The sequence below is a fragment of the Acinonyx jubatus genome, chromosome C2, assembly GCF_027475565.1.
Source record: "Acinonyx jubatus isolate Ajub_Pintada_27869175 chromosome C2, VMU_Ajub_asm_v1.0, whole genome shotgun sequence".
NCBI lineage: Eukaryota > Metazoa > Chordata > Mammalia > Carnivora > Felidae > Acinonyx > Acinonyx jubatus.
In genome coordinates this window covers 122,539,901-122,559,480 of record NC_069384.1, presented here as the reverse complement: position 1 = coordinate 122,559,480, position 19,580 = coordinate 122,539,901, and the positions used below count along the sequence as shown (strand labels likewise).

Genomic DNA, 19,580 nt, shown 5'->3' with positions numbered 1-19,580 from the left:
TCTCTCTCTCACACAAAAATAAACATTTAAAAAACAATAAGAGTAATAACTGAATATAGTAAACCACAGATTTATATTCTTACTACTTAACCTTAATATAGACAGAATACATTTATAAATAGTGTGCCTCTGTAAAACAAGTTTATTTTATAAGCCAGATTTATTTCAACGTCCATGAAAGCAGAACAAATATTTAAAATGACAACACAGGGGCGCCTGGGTGGCTCAGTCGGTTAAGTGGCCGACTTCGGCTCAGGTCATGATCTCGCAGTCCGTGAGTTCGAGCCCCGCGTCAGGCTCTGTGCTGACAGCTCGGAGCCTGGAGCCTGTTTCAGATTCTGTGTCTCCCTCTCTCTGACCCTCCCCTGTTCATGCTCTGTCTCTCCCTGTCTCAAAAATAAATAAAACGTTAAAAAAAAATTTTTTTTTAAATAAAATAAAATGACAACACATACTTTACATACAGAAATGACTTCTGTGGATAACCCAGGCACAGACAAAACTTCAGTCTTAAGGAATTCTTCTCTTTTAAAACTTCCCAACAAATAATCTACAATGCACAAATAGTTCCCATCACACTACCTATCCTGAAGAGGAAAACATAGCTAAAACAGTACAAATTTAAATAAAATATTGTTACTAAAGTTTTCCCACCCTCAAAAAAATAGATTACTGTCTTTATGTCTTAAAAGACAAACTCCAAAATACATTCAAACTCAATAAAGGAATCATCTCAGATAAAATTATCCAGTATACAAATGTTACTTTTCTTAACTCTGAACAGAGTTCAGAGTAACCGTTCATAGTTAAGAAAGAGTCATCAAGCATTTAACTTTGAATTTTATCATTCTCTTTAGTCTAGTATATAGCTCAATAGTTTGTTACAATAACGAACTAGACCCACAGAGATTTTATTATTTAAACACTAAGTCCTTTTCATAATCTGGTTTCATCTACATGCTTTGTTGTACAACTTGGCTGGTACAACCATGGTAACTTACCTAACTTCTCTGACTTTCAGTTTCCTAATTTATCAATAAGAATAAGCAATTTCCACCTTGCAGCGTTAGTGTAAGAATTAAATAAAATGGTGCATACAGAAAAGCACCTTGCATAGCACATGACAAAAAGCACTCAATAACCAATGACTAATATTAATTTATAATAATACTTGTTTCTTTCCAATAAAAGGAACAGCCATGACTCCTTTTCACAGCATACAACCATCAGCCTTGACTGCCTGGTATGAAAGGAATTAGAGCTCCTCAAAAGGTGGTCTCTAGTGACCTACCAGGTGGTTTGCTCTTGTGCATTTCCCAAAATTACAATTTATACAGAAATCCCACAAAACAGTTCTGGGTTAGCTGAGCTGTACTAATTCCTCTTGGGTAACAGTTGACATGATGCTTCGAGTCTTAGCAAATGTATTTTTACTTCCTTGTTACAGCATTTATTTTTGTTAAATACTTCTTACTATCATGTTGTATCACTCTTTATAAGATAAATGGTTCAAGGGGTGCCTGGGTGGTTCAATCGGTTAAGCGTCTGACTCTTGATTTTGGCTCAGGTCATGATCTCAAGGTTGTGAAATCGGGCCCCACATTGTGTTCTGCACTGTTCTGCTCTAAGCATGGAGCCTACTTGGGATTCTCTCTCTGTCCCTCACCTGCATGTGTACAAAGCACAATCTCTAAATAAATGAATAAATAAATAGATAAATTCCAGTTAGTTAGCATTTAGTGTAATATTAGTTTCAGAATAAAATCTTAAAAAAATAGAGCACTTAAATTTCTAAGACACCTCATAATATAATCCTACTAAGAAAAAAAAGTTTCAAATACATGCAAATTTCAAATACTCCTCTGAAATAAGTTTAAATTAACTACAGTTTATCAGTTAATGGAATGCCTTAAGTAGACTTCACAGAATGCTAACGTATGTATTTGACACTTACGTTATGTTAGAAACTGTATTTTTTCAATTTTAATTGTACCACTGCCATTATTTTTTCCTTAAAAAAAATTCCATCCTCAGCACACTCTGGGTACTAACAGAATTCAGCATTCGAAAGATATTCTGGGGTTTTGTTGGGAAATATTACACATAGATCAATGGAATAGAATAGAAAACCCAGAAATAAACCCACAATTATATGGTCAATTAATCTCCAACAAAGAAGGCAAAAATACACAATGGGAAAGAGTCTCTTCAATAAATGGTGTTGCTAAAGCTGGACAGCTACATGCCAAAGAATGAAACTGGACCACTTTCTTATACCACACACAAAAATAAACTCAAAATAGATAAAGGACCTAAATGTGAGACCTGAAACCCTAAAAATTCTTGAAGAGAACACAGGCAGTAATTTCTCTGACATTGGCTATAGCAACATTTTTCTAGATAGGTCTTGTGAGGGCAAGGGAAATAAAAGCAAAAATAAACTATTGGGGCTACATCAAAATATGCAAAGCAAAGAAAACAATCAACAAAACTAAAAAGCACCCTACAAAATGGGAGAAGATATTTACAAATGACATATCAGATAAAGGGTTAGTATCCAAAATATACAAAGAACTTACCCAGCTCAACATCCAAAAAAAAAAAATCCAATTATAAAATGAACAAAAAACATGAACATTTCTCAAAGAAGACATACAGATGGCCAACAGGCATATGAGAAGATGCTAGGCATCACTCATCATCAGGGAAATGCAAATCAAAACTACAATGAAATATCACCTCACATTTGTCAGAATGGCTAAAATCAACATAAGAAACAAGTGTTGGCAAAGATGTAGAGAAAAAGGAACCCTCTTGCACTGCTGATGGGAATGTAAACTGGTGCAGCCACTCTGGAACAGTATGGAGGTTCCTCAAAAATTAAAAATAGAACTACCCTATGGTCCAATAACTGCATTACTGGGTATTCACCCAAATAATACAAAAACACTAAATCAAAGGAATACATGCACCCCAATGTTTATAGCAGCATAATTTACAATAGCCAAGATACAGCAGCAGCCCAAGTGTCCAGTGATAGATGAATGGATAAAAAAGATGTGGTATACATATGCAATGGAACGTTATTAGCAATAAAAAGAATGATATCTTGCCATACGCAACAACATGGATACAGCTAGAGAGTATAATGCTAAGCAAAATAAGGCAGAGAAAGACAAAAAGCACATGACTTCCCTCATATGTGAAATTTAAGAAACAAAACAAATGAGCACAGGAAATGAGAGAGAGAGAGAGAGAGAGAGAGAGAGAGAGAGAGAGAGAGAGAGAGAGAGAAACACCAAGAAACAGACACTCAATTATACAGAACTGATGGTTACCAAAGGGGAAGTGGGTGGGGCTATGGGTGAAATAGGCAATGGGAATTAATGAGTGCACTTGTCAAGATGTGCACTGGGTGATGTATGGAATTGTTCAATCACTATTTTGTACATGTGAAACTAATATAACACTGTATGTTAACTACACTGGAATTAAAACTAAATTAATTTTTTTAATGCAGTGAATCTCAAAATGCGTAGGGAACATCAAATTATAGGGTATTCTACAATTCAAAACATTTACCCTACTTTGTTTTTTACACCTCCCACTGATAATCACTGAACAAATGTTTGAAATAAGCTACATAAATTAGCTATGTTTATTTAAAAGGCATTAGAAAAATTTAAATAACATACACATTCCAAACAACTTTTTAAAAGTCATAATTATCAGGTAAAAGTATAAACAAATTTAGATACAACAATGGTATTCCAATGGGGAGACAAAACATTTTTGGCATTATTTCTTCAGACCAAATGGGCTGATGAAAAATTTTTAATTCACCAGATTCCTAAATCTAAAGAATGTTGGTAATTTCCTATAAAGATTATTTTTCTTAAAGTTGTATCACCCCATTATTCAAAAATACACTGCTGGGGTGCCTGGGTGGCTCAGCTGGTTATGCATCCGACTTCGGCTGAGGTCATGATCTCACAGTTTGTAGGGTCAAGCCCCACATCAGGCTCTGAGCTGACAGTGCAGAGCCTGCTTGGGATTCTCTGTCTCCCTCTCTCTCTGCCCCTCCCTGCTCACTCTCTATCTAGCTCTTTCTCAAAATAAATAGTTATTTAATTAAAAAAATTTGAAACATTTAAAACATTTAAAAAATGTTTTAAAATAGGGGCACCTGGGTGGCTCAGTCAGTTAAACATCCGACTTTGGCTCCAGTCATGATCTCATGGTTCATGGGTTCGAGCCCATCGTTGGGCTCTATGCTGACAGCTCAGGGCCTGGAGCCTGCATCAGATTCTGTGTCTCCCTGTCTCTCTGCCCCTCTCCCGCTCATGCTCTGTGTCTCTCTGTCTCTCAAAAATAGATGTTAAAATTTTTTTTTCAAAATTTAAAAAAAATTAAAAATTAAAAAATATATATACTGCTAACCTGTTTAAGATGTTCCATTTAAAATAAATGGTCTTGGGACACCTGGGTAGAATGAAACTAAACCACTTTCTTACACCATTCACAAAAATACACTCAAAATGGATAAAAGACCTGAATGTGAGACAGGAAACCATCAAAACCCTAGAGGAGAAAGCAGGAAAATACCTCTTTGACCTCAGCCACAGCAATTTCTTACTTCACACATCTCCAAAGGAAAATAAATTAAAAGCAAAAATGAACTACTGGGACCTCATCAAGATAAAAAGCTTCTGCACTGCAAAGGAAACAATCAACAAAACAAAAAGGCAACCCAAGGAATGGGAAAAGATATTTACAAATGACATATTGGATAAAGGATTAGTATTCAAAATCTATAAATAACCCAACTTCACACACACAAAACAAATAATCCAGTGAAGAAATGGGCAGAAGACAAACATAGAGACTTTTCTAAAGACATCCAGATAGCCAACTGGCACATGAAAAGATGCTCAACGTCACTCCTCAGGGAAATACAAATCAAAACCACACTGAGATACCACCTCACACCAGTCAGAGTGGCTAAAATGAACAAATCAGGAGACTATAGATGCTGGAAAGGATGTGGAAAAACGGGAACCCTCTTGCACTGTTGGTGGGAAGGCAAACTGATGCAGCTGCTCTGGAAAACAGTGTGGAGGTTCCTCAGAAAATTAAAAATAGATCTACTCTATGACCTAGCAATAGCACTGCTAGGAATTTACCCAAGGGATACAGGAGTGCTGATGCATAGGGGCACTTGTACCCCAATGTTTATAGCAGCACTTTCAACAATAGCCAAATTATGGAAAGAGCCTAAATGTCCACCCACTGACGAATGAATAAAGATGTGGTTTATATATACAATGGAATACTACTCGGCGATGAGAAAGAATGAAATCTGGCCATTTGAAGCAATCTGGATGGAACTGGAGGGTATTAGGCTAAGTGAAATAATTCAGGCAGAGAAAGACAGATACATATGTTTTCACTCATATTTGGATCCTGAGAAACTTAACAGAAGACCATGGGGGAGAGGAAGGGGGAAAAAAATTACAGAGAGGGAGGGAGGCAAACCCTAAGAGACTCTTAAACACTGAGAACAAACTGAGGGTTGATGGGGGTTGGGGGAGAGGGGAAAGTGAGTGATGGGCACTGAGGAGGGCACCTGTTGGGATGAGCACTGGGTATTGTATGGAAACCAATTTGACAATAATTATACTTAATATATAAAAAAATGAAAATAAAAAATAAAGATTTTTTTCAAAATTTAAAAAAATTTAAAAATTAAAAAAATATATACTACTAACCTGTTTAAGATGTTCCATTTAAAATAAATGGTCTTAGGGTGCCTGGGTGACTCAGTCGGGTAAGCAACTGACTTTGGCTCAGGTCATGATCTAATGGTTTGTGAGTTTGAGCCCCGCATCAGGCTCTGTGCTGACAGCTCAGAGCCTGCTTCAGAGTCTGTGTCTCCCTCTCTCTCTCTGCCCCTCCCCCACTCATGGTCGCTCTCTCTCTCTCTCTCTCTCTCTCAAAAACAGACATTAAAAAAATTTTTTAATAAAATACAAAAAAAATTTTTAAATAAAAAATTAAAATAAAACCAAACCAAACCAAACCAAACCAAAACAAAACAATGTCTTGGGGCACCTGAGTGGCTTGGTCAGTTGAGCATCCGATTTCAGCTCAGGTCATGATCTCACAGTCTGTGAGTTTGATTCTGGAGCCTGCTACCGATTCTGTGCCTCCCTCTCTCTCTGCCCCTCCCCTGCTCACACTCTGTCTCTCTCACTCTCAAAAATGAATAAATGTTAATAAAAATTTTTTGTAATAAATGGTCTTGATTCAAACATTGATTTTTAAATATATTTTTGATGTTTATTTATATTTGAGAGAGAGAGAGGGTGCAGGAGAGAAAGGGTTAGGGACAGAAAGAGATAGAGACATAGAATCTGAAGCAGGCTCCAGGCGCTAAGCTGTGAGCACAGATCCTGATGCAGGGCTCAAACTGACAAACAGTGAGATCATGACCTGTGCCAAAGTCAGACGCTTAACTGACCGAGCCACCCAGGCGCCCTTCAAATATTAATTTTTTATTAAGTAATGCTAATTAATTAAGTTCTTCATTGTTCTATTTTTTAGTCTGCCCTCCCTTCTTCTAACCTAAATATTCGATCATGCTTATCAACACGATAATAAATAATTCAAATTGGATACATATTTCCAAGTAGTTTTATTTCATCCCCACAATGTTCTCCCCTCACCCTATCCCTTCTGTTCCACTACTAAATGGATGGTACTTCTGGGCATGGGAACTAATTGTTAAGCCTATTTAAATCACTGTTGACCATAATCATGTTTTAAGTTAAAAACATTTTTTTTTTTAATGTTTACTTATTTTTTTAAGAGAGAGAGGGGGGCGCCTGGGTGGCTTAGTCGGTTAAGCGTCCGACTTCAGCTTAGGTCACGATCTCACAGTCCGTGAGTTCGAGCCCCGCGTCGGGCTCTGGGCTGATGATGGCCCAGAGCCTGGAGCCTGCTTCCGATTCTGTGTCTCCCTCTCTCTCTGACCCTCCCCCGTTCATGCTCTGCCTCTCTCTGTCTCAAAAATAAATAAACGTTAAAAAAAAAACAATTTAAAAAAAAAAAAGAGAGAGAGAGAGAGAGACAGAAGGTGAGCAGGGGAGGGGCAAAGAGAGAGGGAGACACAGAATCCGAAGCAGGGTCCAGGCTATGAGCTGTCAGCGCAGAGCCTGACATGGGGCTCAAACCCACAGACTGAGAGATCATGACCTAAGCCGAAGTCGGACGCTTAACCAACTGAGCCACCCAGACGCCCCAGGTAAAAGGATTATTTTACTAAATAGATAAAATTAGTAAGACAAAAACTTACTACCAATATCTAGTTCAAAACATGGTGACTTTATTCTTTAGCCTTTGAAGACACAGCTGAGGGAATTCTCCTACATGATTGGCAAGTATTCCCTATTTTTAAACATTTTTATTGTTTAAAGTAATAAAAAAGTACACCAAAAGTATGCAATGAGTTACTATAAAGCAAACACCTACTGTAAAGCAAACCACAGTCCAAACCCAGAAATAGAACACTGCAAGCACTCAGAGCCTCCTTGGGTGTCCCTTTAAGATAGCAAACCCCTTCTTCTCCCTAACCTCTCACCACAACTCTGACTTCTGAAACAAGTTCTTTTCTGTTTTTTAAGCACTGTGGCTAATAGTAGAGGAGTGAAGCAAATAATTCGCGTTTATTGGATATACTCTGACATCTACTATACAGATACATATATTTTAGGCAAAAGTTTCATCATCCAGACAATTGTTTCTGTTTCTCATTACAGTGGCAATGGGTCCAACAGACTTACTGGGTGTTTCTGTCCTTTGGGGTTTTGGGGGGGTGGGGGGTGAGTATGTCACGCATCTTCATCCCAGAAACATTATCCAATCAATTCTGGTACCTATTTATAACAAGTGACATCATGACAATAAGAAATGACTATCTAGTAAAGGATACCCACATGTAAGTGCTGTGAGGGTGAGTCATGAGCCAAATTGTACAAGTGTGTGGTGATGCTGGTGAGTAACTAACCAACAGCCCTCACATCTAGGAACTGAATCAGTGCCAGAAAGCCATCTGGATGGCAAACAGTAACATGAGAAGAATTTTAAATAGCTTTACAGCTGTAGAAAAAAGAACTATTCCAGGCTCTGAACCTTTTAGCTCTGTCTGCTGTCATTTTGAAAATAAGTTGTAATACATAAAAATTAAAGCAGCATCCTAAAAAGCTGGCATTTCTCCCAAACCACTTCAGGATTACTACTTTAGACACTAGTTTAACTTTGGTGTATGCAAGTATTTCTTTGTCTATTTAAATGCTTTTCTTCGGAGACCAATTATCCTCCTAAGCCATCCAGCCATGAATGACAAAATGCTTCTGTGTGTAGCTTTCATTTCTCCTTCACTACTGACAGTAAACAGAGAATTCGAAAAAATAAAAAAAGCTAGAAAAATCAAAGAGATATTTCCCTTGGTACCAACACTCTCTTTCACTGTCTATTCTATCTGGAGGACACGGTAAGTCAGGAGAGGCAGGCTGAGTGTCATTTCAGTGCTAGGCTTGACCAAGAGAAAAAGAAAAAAAAAAAAAAAAAAGGAATTCAAGTTAATAAATATTTATTAGCTACTTATAGTTTTCAAGATACTGTAACACACACGTGACTGGGGGAAGAAGGGCTTACAAAAATAAAACATGAAGCAGTCTGCAACCCAGCCTGTACCAGAGCACCTAGGTCAGCTAAGAGACATGAATGGGAGATTTGTCTGTTTTGTTTCATTCAGATGATGCACCTTCTTAGACTGCTGGAAGTAATAAAACAGAGAGAGAGAGTAAAGGCTCATATTACTGACTGTAATATTTTCCACCTCAACCCTTACAGAACCTCAATCACAAGAGATGATGATGGACTATTGATTGGAAAAGGGAAGTATAAAATACCTGCCTGAACTTCACAAAGGAAGTTGGAAGGTAGTGTCTGGGGATCAGACCTCACCTGAAAAGCTCAGGCAGTACCACAGTATCACTGTCATGAAACCCCACCACCACTGCCACACACTACTCTGCCTATGACATGTGCACCACAGAACAAGTGCTGGGAGTTCCACGGTTTGGAGTATAGTAATTCATCATAGGTCACTAGGTCTAGGTTCTCAAAAAATCTGAAATCTTCATCTATTTATGCTTCAAACTCTGCTTTTGGCTATTGTTCTGTATTTAATTTATAACAAGGCTCTACAGTTAATCTAATAAATCACATTTTATTTCAAAAACCTCAAATACAGCATTATTTTTTTCTTTGAATCACTTTATTTCATAACCAGACCTTACAGATGCTCATTTTTTTTTTTTAGTTTTTACCAACCTAGACTTTCACTTTTTATAATTTTATTTTTTAAAATTTACATCCAAATTAGTTAGCATATAGTGAAACAATGATTTCAGGAGTAGATTCAAATACAGCATTATTTTTAAGACAATTACTTTTCTACTTGCCACGAGAACTTTAAAGATCTACTCTCTTAGCAACTTTCAAATACATAATGCAGTATTATTAACTATAGTCACCATGCTCTACATTACACCCCCATGACTTATTTATAACTGGAAATTTGTACCTTTTGACCCCCTTTACTCATTTTGCCCACACCCCACCCCTGCCTCTGGCAATCACCAGTTTGTTCTCTGTATTAATTAGTTGTTTTGGGTTTTATTTCTTTTTAAAAATTCCACACATAAGTGACATCATATACTTGTCTTTCTCTGAATTATTTCTTAGAATAACGCCCTCAAGATCCACCCGTGTTGTCACAAAAGATTTCCTTCTTTTTATACCTAAATAGTATTCGTGTGTGTGTGTGTGTGTGTGTGTACCACAACTTCTTTATCCATTCATTCATCAATGGACACTTAGGTTGCTTCCTCATCTTGATTACTGCACATAATGCTGCAATGAACATAGAGACATCTTTTTCAGTTAGTGTTTTCATTTCTTTCAGATAAATACCCAGAAGTGGGACTGTTGGATCATACGGTACTTTTGTGAGGAATCTCCATACTACTTTCCATTTTGGCTCCACCAATTTACATTTCCACCAGCAGTGCACAAGGGATCCCTTTTCTATACATTCTCACCAATACTTATATTGCCTCTCTTTTTGATATTAGCCATTCTAACAGGGCAAGGTAATGATCTTGTTGAGGTTTTTTTATGGTAATTTCCCTGATGACTAGTGATGTTGAACACCTTTTCATGTACCTGTTGGACATTTGCAAGTCTTCTTTGGAAAAATGTCTATTCAGATATCTAATTTGGGTGAGGGCAGGGCACATCTAACTTGTATGGGTTCCTTACACCTTTTGGATACTAACCCTTCATCAGGTATATGATTTGCAAGTATTTTCTCCCATTCGATAGGTTGCCTTTTCATTTTATTGATGGTTTCCTTTGCTGTGCAGACGTTTTTTAGTTTGATGTAGTCCCATTTATTTTTGCTTCTATCGCCTTTGCTTTTGGTATCAAATCCAAAATATCATTGCCAGAATCAAAACAGGAAAACTAACTGCATATGTTTTCATCTAGGAATTTATGGGTTCAGATCTTAAGTTCACATCTTTAATCTGTATTAATTTTTGTGTGTGGTGCAAGATGGATTCAGTGCCATTCCTTTGTATGTGGTTGTCCAGCTTTTCCAGCACCTTTTATTGAAGGGATCGTCCTTACCTCCACTGCATTTTCTTGGCTCCTTTGTCATAAATTAATTAAACATGTATGCATGGCTTTATTCCTGGGCTCTCTATTCTGTTCCATTGATCTACATGTCTGTTTTATAACAGTATCACACTGTTTTGATTACTATAACTTTGTAATATATTTTGAAATGAGTAAGTGGGATGTCTCTAGCCTTGTTCTTTCTCATGATTACTTTGACTACTCAGGATCTTCTGTGGTTCCATATTTAGGATTGTTTATTCTATTTCTGTAAAAAACAAAAACAAAAACAAAAGCCACTAGAATTATAATAGGGATTGCACTGAATCTGTAGGTTGCTTTGAGTTGTATGGACATTTTTACAATATTATTTTTTCCAATCCAGGAACACAAGCTATTATTCTGTTCACTATGTCTTCTTTATTTCATCAATGTCCTGTAGTTTTGTGTGTGCAGGTCTTTCATCTCCTTTGTCATATTTATTCCTAGATATCTTATTCTTTTCATTGCAATTGTAAATGGGACTGTTTTAATTTATCTAATAGTTTGTCAGTAGAATATAGAATTTTGCAGATTTTTGTAGATTGATTTTTTATTTGCCAACTTTACTAAATGTATTACTTCTAACAGCTTTTTGATGAAGTCTTTAGGGTTTTCTACATCTTATCTTCATTTCTTCATCTGCTAAGAGTGACAATTTTAATTCCTTTCCAATTTGCAGGCCTTTTATTTCTTGTCCTTGCCTAACTGCTCTGGCTAGGTCTTCCAATAATATGTTCAATAAAAGGGGTGAGAGCAGGCATCCTTTTCTTGTTCCTTGATCTTACAGGAAAATTCTTCACATTTTCACTACTGAGTATGATGTTAGCTGTGGCTTGTCATACATGGCCTTTATTAGTTGACTTATGTTTTTCTCTGTACTCTGTTGAGAATTTTTATCATAAATGGATGTCAAATTTTGTCAAATGCTTTTTCTGTATCTATTGAGATGATAACATGGTTTCTAAACCTTTATTTTGTTAATGTGACATATATCACTGATTTATGGATCTTGAACCATCTTTGCATCCCCAGAATAAATTCTAATTGATCACAGTGTATGATTCTTTTAATGTATTGCTGAATTCAGTTTACTAATATTTTGTTGAGGATTTTTGCATCTATTATTCATCAGGAATATTGGTCTATAATTTTCTTTTCTTGTGGGTCCTTGTCTGGTTTTGCTATCAGTGTAATGCTGGCCTCATAAAATGAGTTTAGAAGAATTTGCTCTTCCTCTGTTTTTTGAAAGAAGTTTGAGAAGGTTGGTATTAATTCTTCTTTAAATGTTTGGTAGAATTCACCACTGAAGCCATCTGGTCCTGGACTGTTGTTTGTTGCAAAATTTTCAGTTACTGATTCAATTTCCTTATCAGTAATCTGTCCAGATTTTCTACTTCATGATTCAGATTTGATCAAATATGTTTCTAAGAACTGATCCATTTCTTCTGGGTTGTCCAATTTATTGGTGTTAAAACAGCATTATTTTTGTCTCTCATCTTCTTAATACACCATTTAAAATACTGCTTTGTTGTGGAATGTGATTTTCAATTTTATTCATTCATACCACCCACATCATTTACTGTCACAAATGACTAAGAGAAGAAATAAACTAGAAAAATGTCATTATTATCAATTTCATACCACTAACACAAAAGCTAAACAAAAATGTTTCCTCACTGAATGCAGCTCTTAAAACCAGCCTATACTTTTCCTCTTGATCATTTTTTCAAGTAAAAGCTACTATTAGAGGTTCATTTATTTCCCAGCTTCCAAAATGACACCATCTGGAAACTAAGGAGATACTCTCAAAGAATTTAAAATACATTGGCTAAAACATTGAAATTAAAGAAAGCTTTAAGAATCCAAAGCAGGGGGTGCCTGGGTGGCTCAGTGGGTTAAGCGTCACCTGGACGTGATCTCACAGTTCGTGAGTTCAAGCCCCGCGGCAGGCTCTGTGCTGACAGCCTGGAGCCTGCTTCAGATTCTGTGTCTCCCTCTCTCTCTGCCCCTCCCCAGGTCATGCTCGCACTCTGTCTCTGTCAAAAATAAATAAACTTAAAAAAAAAATTTTTTTTTTTTTTTTTAAAGAATCCGAAGCAGGCTCCAGGCTCCAAGCTCTCAACACAGGGCTCGAACTCATGGAATGTAAGATCATGACCCGAGCTGAAGTGGGACGCTTAACCGAATGAGCCACCCAGGTGCCCCTGCACAATGCATTTTTAATTCCCTTATAGAAATGAACATATTGACAGCCTTCTTTCTCCTCCTGACTGGTCATCTGACTAGAATTACTATATTTTTAATAAGTTTAGACACACAAAGTATGTGAATTTGAGACATATATACAAAAGAGTGCAAAGGGAAGGGGATTTTTTAACACATGCTAGAAGGAAGAGAGGAAGTTAGCTAAGCAAAGTTGAGAAAGAACATATGCAAAGACCTAAGAAGCCTTAATCATCTGAGGAGTTCAAAGACAGCTATGAGGGACACAGAGAAGCAGAAAACAGAAGCAGGATGATACTAGAGAGGTAGGCCATGTTAAGGTGTTCTTGATATATAAATAAATAAATAATAAAAATAAAATAACAGGGATGCCCAGGCAGCTCAATCAGTTAAGTGTCCAACTTCAGCTCAGGTCATGATCTTGCAGTTCGTGGATTCGAGCCCCATACCAGGGTCTGTGCTGACAGCTCAGGGCCTGGACCTGTTTCAGATTCTGTGTCTCCCTCTCTCTCTCTGTCCCTTCCCCACTCACACTGTGTGTGTGTCTCTCTCTCTCAAAAATAAAAATAAACATTAATAAAAAAAAAAAACAGAAAAAGATTCAATGAAGAATGTTGAACAAGTGAATAAAATAGGTGGGTGAGGGGCACCTGCGTAGCTCAGTCAGTTAAGCATCTAACTCTTGATGTTGGCTCAGGTCATGATCTCACAGTTCATGAGTTCAAGCCCCGCCTCAGGCTCAGGCTGGCAGTGCAGAGCCTGCTTAGGATTCTCTCTCTCCCCCTCTTTCTCTGACCCTCCCATTCTTGAGCTCTCTCTCACTCTTTCTCAAAATAAACTGTAAAAAAATAGGTGGGTGGGATGTGGATAAAATAGGTGAAGGGCATTAATACTATATTTACTATAATGATCACTAGGTATTGTACAGAACTGTTCAATCACTATATTGTACACTTGAAACTATTATAACATTATATGAAAATTATACTGGAATTAAAATTTTTAAATGATCAAATAAACAATTTTTATAAAATTTAGTGTGAAAATAAATATACAAAAATTATATAAATCAAAAATCATAGAAAAATGGGCAAAATAATTAAACACAAATTTCACAGCAGCCAGAAAAATCCATAAACACATGGTGGAAAAATAATCAACCTCATTAGTCACCAAGGCAACATAAATTAAAATCACAAGGGGGGCGCCTGGGTGGCTCAGTCAGTTAGCCCTCTGACTCCGGATTTTGGCTCAGGTCATGATCTCACAGTTTGTGAGATCAAGCCCCATGTGGGGCTCTTGCTGACAGCACAGAGCCTGCTTGAGATTCTTTCTCCTCTCTCTCTGCCACTTCCTCTGCTGTGCATGTGTGATCTCTCTCTCTCTCTCTCTCTCAAAAATAAACTTAAAAAAAAGTCATTTCAATTTAAAAAAAACAAAACCACAAGGAGATACCATTTCACAGATCACTGCTGGTGGGAGAATAAATTGCATCAACCTCTTCCAAAGAGTCTGGCACCAAAAATTCCATTACTAGGTATACAGCCTTGAAAAAACTCTTAATCTATGATGTCACATGTACCTGAATGTTAAATGTCGAATTTTTCATACTATCTGAAAACTAGACACAACCTAAATGTACATTAATAGAATGGATCAGTAAGTTGTACTGAATATTTTAACAAAATGGAAAATTAAGAAAATATAGCTATACATATAACTATGAATGGACCCTGTAAACAATGTTAGGAAAAAAAAGAATATGCACAATATGATTTCATTTACTCAAGTATAAATACAAAGTATTGGTCAGAGATATAAATGTAGATGGTACAGCCACAGAGAAAAACAAGGAAGCAACAAAAAATTCAGCTAAGAATAGTTTAGGGAGAGGAAGAAAAAAAACAATAGAGTAACTAACGCACATAGAACTGGCCTGCCTATCATGCAGAGGTTTTATTTTTCTATTGTTCTTTAAATTCTAAACTTAAGGTTTTATGTGCTCTTCTGTATATATGCTAAATTTCACACTTTTTTTTTTTTAATGGACTAAGAGCAATAACATATGTAAACCTCCTAGGCAGCACCAGGCATGAAGAGTCCATTTGGTGGGAACCCATTTCCCATTCTGCTCTGTGACCTTCATGTCAAGTTCCACATTTTCCCTCTCACCTGCAGTTGCCTGTCCGCCAGCACTGCTCCAACCAAAGAATCCTGACCATCCTCATGTCCTTACTGCTTCCCCTTATAACCTTTGTCTAGATTCTGGGAGGGAACTGAAATTAGCAGCTAGGGCAAGGAGTTTTGATCCTGCTAAAGTTTATTCCTATTACCCTTGTTAATATCTAGATAGTGAGTTCCTGTACAAAAGGGGCAGGATCTTTTATCTTTCAGGTTCTGTACAGTGCCTGATACAAGACATCAGTAACTATCTGCTCAATGATGAATAAATAAATACAAACATTATAAAGCTCAGCTACTAGCTGAAAATAAAATTAAAGTTTAAAATCAGGCTGGTGCTTATTCACGTCCCCTAGGCCCTTTCACAGCATTCTGTTTTGTTTTAATGTTTATTTATTTTTGAGAGAGACAGAGAGACAGAGACAGAGCCTGAGCAGGGGAGACACAGAGAGAGAGGGAGACACAGAATCCAGAGCAGGTTCCAGACTGAGCTATCAGCACAGAGCCTGATGCTGGACTTGAACCCACAAACCATGAGGTCATGACCTGAACTGAAGTCGGAAGCTTAACCTACTGAGCCACCCAGGAGCCCCTTCTTTTGTTTTAAATTGAAATAAGTTGACACTGGAGCACCTGGGTGGCTTAGTTGGTTAAGCGTCTGACTTCGGCTAAGGTCATGATCTTGTGGTTTGTGAGTTCGAGCCCCGCATCAGGCTCTATGCTGACACCTCAGAGCCTAAAGCCTGCTTCAGATTCTGTGTCTCCCTCTCTCTCTGCCCCTTCCCGCTCATGCTTTCTCTCTCTCGTTCTCTCAAAAATAAACAAACACTAAAAAAAAAAAATTGAAATAAAAAAGAAACATAGTTGACATACAATGTTATATTAGTTTCAGATATTCAACATAGTGATTCAACAATTTTATAGCCCCATTATAGTTTTTTCTTTTTTAATGTTTATTTTTGAGAGGGAATGAATGAGAGGCAGAGAGAGAGACAGCATCTGAAGCGGGCTCTGTGCTGACAGCAGAGCACCTGATACAGGGCTCAAACCCATGAATCATGCGATCATGACCTGAGCCAAAGTTGCACGCTTAACCAACTGAACCACCCAGGTGCCCCAGCCGCTTCACAGTTTTAAAGAAGACTCTCCTGACTACTCAAGAACAGCAGAAAGGTACCTCCAAAGTTGCTTTAAAAATATCTGCCCACTGGGGCGCTAGAGTGGCTCAGTCAGTTAAGCAACTGACTTCGGCTCAGATCATGATCTCACAGTTCCTGAGTTCAAGCCCCACATTGGGCTCTATGCTACGGGTTCAGAGCCTGGAGCCTGCTTTGGATTCTGTGTGTCTCTCTCTGCCCCTCCCCTGCTTGTACTCTCTCTCCCAAAATAAACATTAAAAAAAAATTTTTTTTAAGTTTAAAAATAAATATCTGCCCACTAAAATAGTGAATTTTTCATCATGGGCTGTATATAATGATTTCAAATCATTAATAATTCTTAAAACTTTGAATAAAAAATTAACACCCTTTCTTTTAATGTTTTTATGTTTATTTATTTTTGAGAGAGAGAGAGAGAGCGCAAGCATGTGAGCAGGAAGAGACAGAGAAAGAGAGGGAGGCACAGAATCGGAAGCAGGTTCTAGGCTCTGAGCTGTCAGCACAGAGCCCGACGTGGGGCTCAAACTCACAAATCATGAGATCATGACCTGAGCCGAAGTTGGATGTTTAACCAACTGAGCCACCACCTATGTACCCCAAAGTAACATTCTTTTTAAAAGTAACATAAATTTATTTTCTATTTCAACTTTAACTTACAAATTTTTACAAAATTATACTTAAAATGTACCCTATGTATTATGCATAAGACTTGTTAATCTTCCAAATAAATGAAACAATGTTATTTAATAACATATGTGACTATTTAGCATGCTTATATTGGAAAACTGTATTGAGATCAACAAGGCAGCCATTTATTCTGCCCTTATATACTACTTCCTCTGTCATGTGGCAGTCAAAAGGCTAAGTGAGATGCTTGCAGCAAAGAAAACAGTTTTGAAAGGTCATGCTACACAGATAGCCAGAATTTCCTTCACAATATCCTTACTGTCTATGGTAGACTATATGACAATCTGACCACAGTTATTCTCTGAGTAAAAGCAAAAACCATGTTATCAAAGGACCAGAAACAGTAGGCACTCAACAATATGATCTTTATGAACATTTTTTCTAACTGCGTAAACACTCAATACACATAGAAGAAAAAGAACCCTGAGGCAAAGACAAGAACTGGAGAAGGGGACCTAGTAAAGACCAGAACACAAGTTTAAAACACTCAGTTTATTCAGTGTTCATGTAACATGGTAAGAAGCTTCTAAAGTAAGCTTTTTGAAATTAAAACATGTCATTTACCAACAAAAGGCATAATTATAATAGTGAAGACAATGAATATGATCTATTTCAAAATTTTCAAATCTTAGCAACATGGATGGAACTGGAGTGTGTTATGCTAAGTGAAATAAGTCATACAGAGAAAGATACCATACGTTTTCACTCTTATGTGGATCCTGAGAAACTAAACAAAGACCATGGGGGAGGAGAAGGAAAAAAAAAAGTTAGAGAGGGAGACAGCCAAACCATGAGACTCTTAAAGACTGAGAATAAACTGAGAGTTGATGGGGGGAAGTGGGTGATGGGCACTGAGGAGGGCACCTGTTGGGATGAGCACTGGGTGTTGTATGGAAACCAATTTGACAGTAAATATTAAAAAAAAATTTCAAATCTTAATGACAATTACAATCAAGGTGCAAAGTTTCAAAAACCTCTGCAGGAGCTATAATCCCATCGATATTTTTTGCCCTTAATAATTTTTATTGGTCTATTTATGCATCTGAACACAGAATATCTTTTCTGAACTGTTACACAGACAATGTGTTAGTCAACAGCAAGATGAAAACTTCTCTACATCCTTACAAAATTTCCAATCTCAAAGGTTAACAAGTATACTCTTTGGGGGGTAAAAATCATTCTAGGGGCGCCTGGGTGGATCAGTGAGTTAAGCGTCTGACTTTGGCTCAGGTCATGGCCTCACAGTTCGTGAGTTGGAGCCCTGCATCAGGTTCTCTGCTCTCAGCACAGAGCCTGCTTCAAATCCTCTGTCCCCCTCTCTCTGTGTCCCTATCTCTGTTTGTGCTGTCTCTCCCTCTCTCTCAAAAAATAAATAAATAAATAAATAAACATTAAATAAAAAAATCATTCTAGCTCATTTAATCATCTTGTTCTATCCTGGGAAATCATAGTTATTCCTGCCTACTAATCAAAACACATAGCTTTCTCCTGAGCCAAGCAAAAGTACTTAGTACATTTGTTATCGTAAGCAAGTTATACAGACACAGTAACCATAAGTTTCTGGCAACACATTCTTTTTTGTTGTTTGTTTCTTTGTTTATTTTTGAGAGAGATTGAGAGAGATAGAGAGAGAGAGAGAGAGAGAGAGAGAGAGAGAGAGAGTGAGTGAGTGTCAGAGATACAGAGAGAGAGGGAGGTGCAGAGAGAGAGGGAGACACAGAATCTGAAACAGGCTCCAGGCTCTGAGCTGTCAGCACAGAGCCCAACGCGGGGCTTGAATTCACAAACCGCGAGATCAGGACCTGAGCTGAAGTCGGTCGCTTAACTGACTGAGCCACCCAGGTGCCCCTAACACATTCTTTTTAAGCCTCCAAAATTTTAATTCCTGTGAGGCTCTCTCATTAAAATTTAACTAGAATACAAATCTCTTGGGGCACCTGTCTAGCTCAGTCTGTTAAGCATCTAACTCTTGATTTCAGTTCAGGACATGACTGCGCTGACAGTGCGGAGCCTGGTTGGGATTTTCTCTCCCTCTCTCAAAATAAATAAATAAACATTAAACCTTCTCTTTCTTTTAATGTTTATTCATTTTGAGAGAGGGAGAGAGAGCGCAGACACATTCCAAGTACACGTGCTCATGCAAGGGGGAGAGGTAGAGAGAAAGGGAGAGAGAATCCCCAGCAGGCTCCAAAATGCCAGAGCAGAGCCCAATGCAGAGTTCAAAGCCACAAACCGTCAAAACCAAGAGTCGAATGATTAACTGACTGAGCCACCCAGGCGCCCCTTTTTTTAAAATGTTTATTTTATTTTTGAGAGACAGAGAGAGCAGGGGAGGGGCAGAAAGAGAGGGAGACAGATGATCCAAAGCAGGCTCCACACTGACAGCAGAGAGCCCAACGTGGGGCTTGAACTCATGAACTGCGAGATCATGACCTGAGCCAAAGTTGGATGCTTAACTCCCAGAGCATCCAACTTGATTTCAGCTCAGGTCATGATCCCAGGGTTGTGGGACTAAGCCCTGCTTCAGCCTCCATGTTGAGTGTAGAG

The 19,580-nt window shown here is 37.7% G+C and overlaps 1 protein-coding gene across 6 annotated transcripts in view; it reads right to left on the bottom strand.

Moving 5' to 3' along the window:
• Window positions 1–19,580, bottom strand: part of PIK3CB (phosphatidylinositol-4,5-bisphosphate 3-kinase catalytic subunit beta) — a 185,498-nt gene that overhangs the window by 120,519 nt on the left and 45,399 nt on the right. The gene's annotated exons all lie outside the window — the stretch shown is intronic.